Source organism: Xenopus laevis, chromosome 2S (assembly GCF_017654675.1).
Source record: "Xenopus laevis strain J_2021 chromosome 2S, Xenopus_laevis_v10.1, whole genome shotgun sequence".
Taxonomy (NCBI): domain Eukaryota; kingdom Metazoa; phylum Chordata; class Amphibia; order Anura; family Pipidae; genus Xenopus; species Xenopus laevis.
This window is the reverse complement of record NC_054374.1, coordinates 168,281,488-168,292,539: the sequence shown is the minus strand read 5'-3', so window position 1 is coordinate 168,292,539 and position 11,052 is coordinate 168,281,488. Positions and strand designations below refer to the sequence as shown.

Sequence of the window (11,052 nt, the reverse complement as noted above, 5' to 3'; positions counted from 1 at the left end):
TCGGGGAAGTGGGGGTACAAGTGGCTCACGGCCCCCCAGCTTCCCACTTTTATTACTAATGACTCCGGAGCCCCTGGGACCCCTATAATAACAGGAGTTCCCCCCAATATCAGCCCTAAATATTTATATATTTATCTCTATATCTCATTTCCCATATTTATATTGCCCCTGGACCCCTGTGCTGAGTGAATCCAATAGTGAGAGAGGCCCATTCACTGTCACAGGAGGAGAGGAGGTTTCATCATCAGGGAAGGAGGGTTCATTGATTGTATAAAGGTCTGTAGGGGGCGCTGTCTCATTTTGTGGGTGATTCTGTGGTTTATTAGGGCCGTTACTCACGAGTGTTTTTAGCTGCGCTCCCCTGCGTTCTGTTTTCTTCCGTTCAGCCGCAGGAGTAGACGCGCTGAATTATTGTCAATGGGACTGTACAATGGGGCTGTACTCACGCAGACGCATGTAAGCGCCAAACACAGGTAAAATGCAACATGCTGCGTCCCAGCCTGCGTTCGGAGCTTACATGCGTCTGCGTGAGTACAGCCCCATTGTACAGCCCCATTGACAATAATTCAGCGCGTCTGCGGCTGAACGGAAGAAAACAGAGCGCAGGGGAGCGCAGCTAAAAACACGAGGAATACGAGGATTGGATGGACTCCCGGCGACTCACAGGTTCCGAGCAGGAAAAAAAGCCGCAGACAAATGGCTGAGAGGAGAGAGTTAATAAGATTTGAGTAACGTGGGGCTGTCACAGGATAACGTTTTCCAATAGAAGCGACACAAATATATTTCCCCAATGAGTGACCTTCTCTCCAGCTGAGACTCCACTCGCTGCCTCCATTTATCAAACATTATATGGACATTAGTGCAGCTCCCGGACTCCTCACTGGCTCCTGAATAATGAGTCTCTATTATAACAATAATAACGGGGATATGATCACTATATATAAATATATAAGGGGATATGATCACTATATATAAATATATAAGGGGATATGATCACTATATATAAATATATAAGGGGATATGATCACTATATATAAATATATAAGGGGATATGATCACTATATATAAATATATAAGGGGATATGATCACTATATATAAATATATAAGGGGATATGATCACTATATATAAATATATAAGGGATATGATCACTATATATAAATATATAAGGGGATATGATCACTATATATAAATATATAAGGGGGATATGATCACTATATATAAATATATAAGGGGATATGATCACTATATATACAATGTAATACTATATATTACAATGTTCAGTTTACAAAATGTGGCAGGTTATGAAAGTTTGATCACATTTCTGTGTTTTTTTCCAGTTATTACAGTTTTGCTAATGAAGGTGAATTGCCCTTTAAGCTGTGAGTCTAATGTTTCCCAAGGGACCTATTATCTTATATTGTTTACAATTACTTATTTGCTTATCTCGAAATTGTTACAAAAGTATCTTATCTGCTGCTGTGGCTGTTCTGGGCTCTCTGCCAAAAGCCAATTAAATTAGAAACTTTGTATCTTTTTCTGGCTGTTCATTCACACAAGTACCAGGAAATACACTCCCCCATGCAAAGGAAGTAGAGACAGTCACACGAGTAGCAGGAAATACACTCCCCCCATGCAGAGGAAGTGGAGTCACATGAGTAGTAGGAAATACACTCCCCCATGCAGAGGAAGTAGAGACAGTCACACGAGTAACAGGAAATCATTGTAGTATATGAGGCTGCTTTGTGGCACCAGTAAAAAGAGAAGTGATTGGGGATCTGCCTGTAATGGCAGTGGATCTGGAAACACAGAGGAGCTGAGTGGCCCATAGGGCCAGTAGGCCAACGTGGTGTCTCTGTGGCACATTTCCTCTCTCTCAAATAAATAGAGTTGATAAAGGAGCAGTAATTCCCCTCACAATGTGGAGGAAAGCAATTTCAGCAGCACAAGGTCTGATAACTGCAGAACTATTGATTTGTATAAAACAATACAGAGAATTTATCTGCTCAATAGGATCCGCCAGCACTCGCCCCCCCTCCCATGTACATCTGTAGCTTTGTCTGTCCCCAAAATAAACCAGTGCTCAGTAACATGAAATCCTGCAAAGCTGAGGCAGAATAACAGAAACACCTCCATGGAAAGGACATGAGGTCACAATGAGAAAAGAGGCTACAATGGGGCAGGGCTTGTTACACTAAGTGCCAGTTAGCAGCACAAGGCTGACAGTTAGCTGCACGGCACTTATTTTAGAGCCACATGGGGCACCTGAAGTGTCCTTGAATCTCTCACACAAACTGCAATTAAAAGGAGAGTCTAAAAACTGATTATAATGTGGTAACCATGGCAACAAAAACTGTTATAACATGGCAACCCCACAGAAGCGCAGTGGCCCCGAGTCAAAACTCTGGGCAAATACCCCAAAACTGCGGCCTCAGAAATTACCATGGAATTGAGTCGGTACCACTATGGGCCCCCCATGAACTGTGGGAAGGAATAGGGATCCCCTTCTCTTGGGAATCATTAGATAAAGGGGAAATTGTATTGTTTCTATACATAGAGTAGTTGCACTAACTCATAGAGTAGTTGCAATAACACATAGAGTAGTTGCACTAGTACATTGAGTAGTTGCACTTACTAACCTTCTAGTGAAAGCAGACCCCTAGTTCCCATGCCCCCCCCAGTACAATAAGGGAAACCCCCTTCTTTCCGTAGCCCTGACACCCCAGATCTGCACAAGTGTCTCGCTGGGACCCCCACCCTCGGCTCAGCGTCCGTCTCCCTCTCATCTCCATGGCAGCGCTGAGTGCAGATCCAGGAAGGACTGTGGGTCCCAAGATAATGTCATTAGCCCCCGGGCTCTGGCTACTGATCCACTTATAGCCCCTGTAATGGCACATTGTGTTTATTTACTGATAATTCATTTATATCTCCCCCGTATGTCCTGGGTGTTGGGGGGCAGCTCTCCCCAGGTATCATCTAGTGCACCCCCTCATCTCACCTGGAGGGGTTTGGGGGGGGGACACTGGGACCTAAAGTTAATGATTTAGTCATAAGACTTTCAGTGACATCACTTACTCACCTGCTGCTGATGTCACACAAACAGTATGACATCATTACATACACTGACACCCCTCCCCCGCACTATATACACTGAATTATATGAGGACATTTCAACTTAAATTCAACTTGCTGGGAGTTGTGATGATGTAATAGTTACAGGGGGCAGTATAGTGAGAGGGGGGATATGATGTAATAGTTACAGGGGCAGTATAGTGAGATGGGGGGACATGATGTAATAGTTACAGGGGGCAGTATAGTGAGATGGGGGGATATGATGTAATAGTTACAGGGGGCAGTATAGTGAGATGGGGGGACATGATGTAATAGTTACAGGGGGCAGTATAGTGAGATGGGGGGATATGATGTAATAAGTACAGGGGGCAGTATAGTGAGATGGGGGGATATGATGTAATAGTTACAGGGGGCAGTATAGTGAGATGGGGGGATATGATGTAATAAGTACAGGGGGCAGTATAGTGAGATGGGGGGGATATGATGTAATAGTTACAGGGGGCAGTATAGTGAGATGGGGGGATATGATGTAATAAATACCTGATGGTAAAAAGGTGAATCTCCTGTTTGTACATTTGGGGCAATTTTAGAGGAGACATTTACTTCCCAGAGGTTCGGTGTCGCTGGAGGGGAAATAAAATCCCAGGATTAATAAAATCAGGGGGTGTGTATAAATCATCTCACAGCGACAAATGTGAAATCAATTTCTACTCGACAGAACAATAAACGCCGCTCCCCCCGGCCCCCACAAAATATTCCTTCCTGCGCCTCCCAATCTGTCACCCCCCCCGCCTGGGGACCCGCCTCCTCTATCAGATTTATCCACTGCCACAACTCCCTGCAGCTTCACAGCCCCCCTCACCTTATTTTAGGAAAGACTCACTTTGGATTAACCCTTAGTCACCCAAATCCTAAACTTAAATGTTTCCAGTTGTTGAATGTGTCTATTGTATCCGCCAGTACAGGCCCCGGGGGCCACATTGCTATGAGCTACAGCAAGTACAGCGAGTACAGTAATACAGCGAGTACAGTAATACAGTGAGTAAAGTAATACAGTGAGTACATGGAGTACAGTGAGTGCGGTAGGTACATTGAGTACATAGAGTATAGTAAGTACAGTAAGTACAGTAATACAGTAAGTACATGGAGTACATAGAGTATAGTAAGTACAGTAAGTATGCATGTAGAGACCCTGAGATTTGGGTGTATTTATCTCAGGCATTTCCCCTCGGTAAAAGGACACCGAAGGGTCCTTTAGTTAACCTAGACAGCTATGTCCCTTGCTGGGTCCAAATTAGTTCATGGAGTTTGTCCACTAGATGGCACTGTTTGTCAATATAAAAGGGTTTAGCACCATGCGGTCTGGGTCTGTCCTGGGACTTTGCCTCAGTGTGAGGTACTACAGGTCCAGGTCTGCCGGGAAAGTTAGTAAAGTGTAAGATAGTGATAGTAATACAGTAATAGTCGCTCTAGGAGTGAAAGTTAGCCCAGGGTAGCTAGTGAGCAGATGTGGCTCCAACGAGGAGAAATAGTGGGGTTAGGACCCCGTGGTATTTGAACCACTAGTGCAGGGACTACAGTGGGTGAGTTGAGGACCAGATAGGATACCAAGACCCAAGACCCCAGGCTGAATACAGTGGGTGAGGTGAGGACCAAGTCTGGTGCCAAGATACAAGACCTCAGGCTGAGAAACCCAAGCCTTAGTGCTTCACCAGAGGGATAGTACCCAGTGAGAGTCATAACTATTCCCCAAGTCTATTGTTGCTGTAACTTTGATATATATTGAATATTAGCCCGTCTGCTGCACCTTGCCTCCCTGGAGGGAATACTACTGTTTTAAGCTACTCTATGATTACTGTGAACATCGAAGTGCTTGTGAACTACAACCTTGCCCCTGTTCTCTGTTAATAAACAAGTTATAGTTTACTGCAAAGAAACTGTCTGGCTGAATATCCTGCTGCATTGATCTACTCCAGGTACCGGAGTTTTGCAGGGAGTTGCACGGGTACACTGGGGGTCCAGGGCACACTACAAGCAGCCTGGTCTCACACAGCCTTAATACACAGCAAAAGCTACACCTACGGGTGCGCTACATACAGTAAAACAGTAAGTACATTGAGTACATAGAGTATAGTAAGTACAGTAATACAGTAAGTACATTGAGTACATAGAGTATAGTATGTGCAGTAAATACAGTAAGTACATTGAGTACATATAGTAAGTACAGAAAGTACATGGAGTACATAGAGTATAGTAAGTACAGTAATACAGTAAGTACATTGAGTACATAGAGTATAGTATGTACAATAAGTACAGTAATACAGTGAGTGCAGTAAGTACAGTGAATACAGTAAGTACAGTAATACAGTAAGTAAAGTAATACAGTGAGTACATGGAGTACAGTGAATACAGTAAGTACAGTACTGACTCACAGACCTATAGTACTGTGTTTCTCTCTTGCAGAAGACGATACAGACGAGTAAGAAGATCACTATTTTCAAGCAATTCAAAGAAAATGTCATGGGACCCATATTAAAGGTACGGACAAAACTCTTACTCCTTGATATCACTACTAGTGGGTGAGTATTAGCCTTTACATGCAGGACTAGTAGGTGAGCGGGTCAGTACCAGTAAGAAGCATATTACACAGAGCTGGCACTGGGGCACACTGTATGTGTTGGAGCCATTGGCTCCAGTAAGTGTCAGCTCATTGGCCGCTGTGTTTGTGCCGGGGGTTCTGGACGGATCCCAGAGCTCATGTGACCCAAAGGCCTAAATCTGATTTGGTACAAGAATCTCTGTATCTGCAATTAATTCAGTTTCCTGAGGGAGATCTCCCTGCTAAATGGACCGGGCAGAGCAGCCAATTAATGGGCATTTCATAGGCACCAATTGATTTGCCTTGTGCAACCGGCACCAACATTTATTTTCATTTACAGACCAGAACCTCTGAGTCTAAGGTGGATATTTGTGTCCTATGGGGCACTTATTAGCCTATTAGCCCAGGGCCAGCGACTATTAATTATAGTGCATGGGAGCACTACCCATCCCATAATATTCATCCCGTAATACCCATCCCATAATACTCTCCCTATAATACTCTTCCCATAATACTCTCCCTATAATACTATTCCCAAAATACTCTCCCTATAAAACTCTTCCCATAATACTCTCCCAATAATACTGTTCCCATAATACTGTTCCCATAATACTCTTTACGTAATACTCTTCCCATAATACTCTCCCTATAATACTCTTCCCATAATACTCTCCCTATAATACTCTTCCCATAATACTCTCCCTATAATACTCTTCCTATAATACTCTCCCTATAATACTCTTCCCATAATACTCTGCCTATAATACTCTTCCCATAATACTCTCCCTATAATACTCTTCCAATAATACTCTCCCTATAATACTCTTCCCATAATACTCTCCCTATAATACTCTTCCCATAATACTCTCCCTATAATACTCTTCCCATAATACTCTCCCTGTAATACTCTTCCCATTATACTCTCCCTGTAATACTCTTTCCGTAACACTCTTCCCATAATACTCTTCCCATAATACTCTCCCTATAATACTCTTCCCAAAATACTCTGCCTATAAAACTCTTCCCATAATACTCTCCCAATAATACTGTTCCCATAATACTGTTCCCTTAATACTCTTTCCGTAATACTCTTCCCATAATACTCTCCCTATAATACTCTTCCCATAATACTCTCCCTATAATACTCTTCCCATAATACTCTCCCTATAATACTCTCCCTATAATACTCTTCCCATAATACTCTCCCTGTAATACTCTTCCCATTATACTCTCCCTGTAATACTCTTTCCGTAACACTCTTCCCATAATACTCTTCCCATAATACTCTCCCTATAATACTCTTCCCAAAATACTCTGCCTATAATACTCTTCCCATAATACTCTCCCTATAATACTCTTCCCAAAATACTCTCCCTATAATACTCTTCCCATAATACTCTCCCTATAATACTCTTCCCAAAATACTCTCCCTATAATACTCTTCCCATAATACTCTCCCAATAATACTGTTCCCATAATACTGTTCCCTTAATACTCTTTCCGTAATACTCTTCCCATAATACTCTCCCTATAATACTCTTCCCATAATACTCTCCCTATAATACTCTTCCCATAATACTCTCCCTATAATACTCTCCCTATAATACTCTTCCCATAATACTCTCCCTGTAATACTCTTCCCATTATACTCTCCCTGTAATACTCTTTCCGTAACACTCTTCCCATAATACTCTTCCCATAATACTCTCCCTATAATACTCTTCCCAAAATACTCTCCCTATAATACTCTTCCCATAATACTCTCCCTATAATACTCTTCCCAAAATACTCTCCCTATAATACTCTTCCCATAATACTCTCCCAATAATACTGTTCCCATAATACTGTTCCCATAATACTCTTTACGTAATACTCTTCCCATAATACTCTCCCTATAATACTCTTCCCATAATACTCTCCCTATAATACTCTTCCTATAATACTCTCCCTATAATACTCTTCCCATAATACTCTCCCTATAAAACTCTTCCCATAATACTCTGCCTATAATACTCTTCCCATAATACTCTCCCTATAATACTCTTCCCATAATACTCTCCCTATAATACTCTTCCCATAATACTCTCCCTATAAAACTCTTCCCATAATACTCTCCCTGTAATACTCTTCCCATAATACTCTCTCTGTAATACTCTTTCCGTAACACTCTTCCCATAATACTCTTCCCATAATACTCTCCCTATAATACTCTTCCCATAATACTCTCCCTATAATACTCTTCCCATAATACTCTCCCTATAATACTCTTCCCATAATACTCTCCCTATAATACTCTTCCGTAATACTCTTCCCATAATACTCTCCCTATTATTCTCTTCCCATAATACTCTCCCTATAATACTTTTCCCATAATACTCTCCCTATAATTCTCTTCCCATAATACTCTCCCTATAATACTCTTCCCATAATACTCTCCCTATAATACTCTTCCCATAATACTCTTCCTATAATACTCTTCCCATAATACTCTTCCCATGCTGTTTCCGTCCCCAGTATCTAATTAACTTGCTGCCTGTGGGGTGGGGAGGCAGTTTAGCCAATCAGAATGTTGGGATGTGTGTGAGTGACTGATTGGGATTGGGCAGGAGGGTATATATCAGGCTGTGACATCAGAGGGGGCAAATATAGGAGCTGGTTATTGCCCTTATATCTCAGGCTGAGCAGGAGGCAGTGCATTCCCAGTGCAAGTGGATTGTTCCCATAATTCCCACTGAGTAAATCCAGACCTGCCCTGAGCTGAGGGCTAATTAGGTTTGGAGGCATCTGGCTAGTGATGTCATCTCCCCTGGGATTGGCTCTGAGGAGTCCAGAGTGGCCCCTGATATAATTAGAGCCCAGTGATAAGAGAAGACACGAGGGGTGTCGGCTGTTTGTGGCCCCCAGGTACAGGGGCAGGTACTGTGGGCTCCTATTCAGTGTGTTTGGGGTGATATTACCCATGATCCTCTGTCACTTTCTTGCCAATACAGCAGACTAGACTGATTGGGGCCCCAGCCTGCGTCCCTCCAGCTGCTACAATTTCCTATCTCTCTGTTCATTCAGTTCAGTTGTTGCTGGGGCCAGTGTCCATAGCAACACAGCAGACGCATCACCAACTATAAACATTAAGTAGATGAATGGCTCCTTGGCCCTGGGGGTTGGGTTTTGGCACCAGCAGTTCCCCCTGTTGCCCAGGAACATCTGCCCCTGTCTGATACTCAGTGACTCTGCCTGTAGAGCGTGAACTGCCAGACACACAGATACACATACAGACAGACACACACAGACAGACACACACACACACAGACACACACACACTGGGACACTGATTATTATGTGGGATGTGGTGTGGGACCGGGAAGTGACTGATTTACTGGACACGGTTACAACATTCACTATGGGCCCATTCCATCAAACATATAATATTCATTTCCTAAATGCTCTTGCAGTAAAGAACCCCTTCCTATACTGATGGTGAAATCTCCTTTCCTCCCCACCAATGAATCACTCATTCCCCCCCTCTCTTGGTAGGGAATCCCATAACCTGACTGTCCTTAGAGTAAAGAACCCCTTCCTATGCTGATGGTGAGATCTCCTTTCCTCCCCACCAATGAATCACTCATTCCCCTCTCTTGGTAGGGAATCCCATAACCTGACTGCCCTTACAGTAAAGAACCCCTTCCTATACTGATGGTGAGATCTCCTTTCCTCCCCACCAATGAATCACTCATTACCCTCTCTTGGTAGGGAATCCCATAACCTGACTGTCCTTACAGTAAAGAACCCCTTCCTATGCTGATGGTGAAATCTCCTTTCCTCCCCACCAATGAATCACTCATTCCCCCTCTCTTGGTAGGGAATCCCATAACCTGACTGACTTTCTCTCTATCTATCTGCTGCAGGTGGAGAGGTGGGGGTGAAGCAAGTGGCAGTTGCATATGAACAGGACCCCCTGCCATGAGGCTGACACTAAGGATCCTGGAGGAGGAGTCAGAGAGGAGTCTGATGAAGGACAAGGAAGGGAACAGAGAAGGACAAGAGAGTAAAGGGACTGGGCTACGGCTGGAGTTAGTGGGACAGGGGGACAAGGGCCAGAACCTGGACATCCAGGAGCCCCTCCTGCCAGAAGTCCTTCTCCTTCTGAACACTGGGGGGCATCATAACTCTATTAGGGCTTCTCTCCCAACACAGTGCGGCAAATCAAGGGCAGAAATAAATGTGGACTTGGTGGCCAGTGAAGTGACTTACAGCTTTATATCCCGGCCCAGCCAACGACTGACCAGTATAGAGACTGATACTGATCTCCTTAATGTTAATGTCGAACTGGACTTCCCAGAAAATAACAGAGAACTTTCCTTACTGCTCCTGGGCAAGGGTGCACAACCAATCAGCAGGCAGAATGGGATGCTAGCCTTTTTATTGGCTGGCTATGGTTTGTCACCTTAGCAACCAGCTTAGGTTTAAATGCCAGAGTTCAGTCCCCTGACCTCTCTCAGTCCTGGTACCCCGACTTGTATTCCCGACTTTTTTGTATTTAATTTGCTCTCTCCCCGACTTGTTTCCTGGCTTTGTGCCCCCCTCTGCATTTGGAAGCTGGATTTACTCCCATTGGTTTAGATCAGAAATGACCTTGGCCAATTGCAACTCATCCTGCTGGGAGTTCTGGATTCAGTTTCCACATTTACCCAAACAGAACATTCCAGGAGTCACAATGGAGCTGCTTGTTGCAGGGGATGTTGGGAGTTGTAGTCGCACAAGAGGGGTACAGACTGGACAGTGTGATGCTGATAAGTATAAATCTATATCTGTATAACTGTGTGTGTTCCCTGAGCCTGGTACCTATTTGTCCATGAAGCTCACACTCCAGATTGTTGTGTCCAGCAGTGAGGGCCCTTGTACAAACCACACGGGGCCCCAGTATCAGAGCAAATAAATCTCCTCCTCCCCACAAACAATAAAGAGCAGGTTCCAGGGAAAGAGCAGCTTGTGACAAGAGCAATTCAATTATCTGCTGGGTAATTCGATTAGAGCAAAGGCAGCCGGAGACATGGATCCTGCCCCTCCTCTGCCTCTGGATTAGACTTCACTACCCACAAGCCCCTGCACCTGCCCAACTGCCCAATTAATAAATGGCTTATTGCCCAACGTGAGGAGCTGCCATAGGATTCCAGTAGGGGCCTGGACTGCAGGCTCCTCCCCCTTTAAGGTCCAGTATTTGAGGTTCACTGAAGGAGGCCCCATCCTGATCTGCCCCCCACTCCCCTGATCTGCCCCCATTCCCTGCGCTTTGCTGATGGGGCGACACAGCAGATTTTGGGGCCCCAGCCTGTATGTCAGTATCATTACCCACAAGCCATTGCAGGCTGGTCTTACCCATAAATC

The 11,052-nt window shown here is 44.2% G+C and overlaps 1 long non-coding RNA gene across 1 annotated transcript; it reads left to right on the top strand.

The window, feature by feature from the left end:
* Nucleotides 1-5,519: 5,519 nt before the first annotated feature.
* On the top strand, nucleotides 5,520-10,483 carry LOC121400733. The gene is made up of 2 exons (XR_005965946.1): nucleotides 5,520-5,609; nucleotides 9,573-10,483. It is a non-coding gene; the product is annotated as an uncharacterized LOC121400733 (long non-coding RNA).
* The last annotated feature ends 569 nt before the right edge of the window (nucleotides 10,484-11,052 follow it).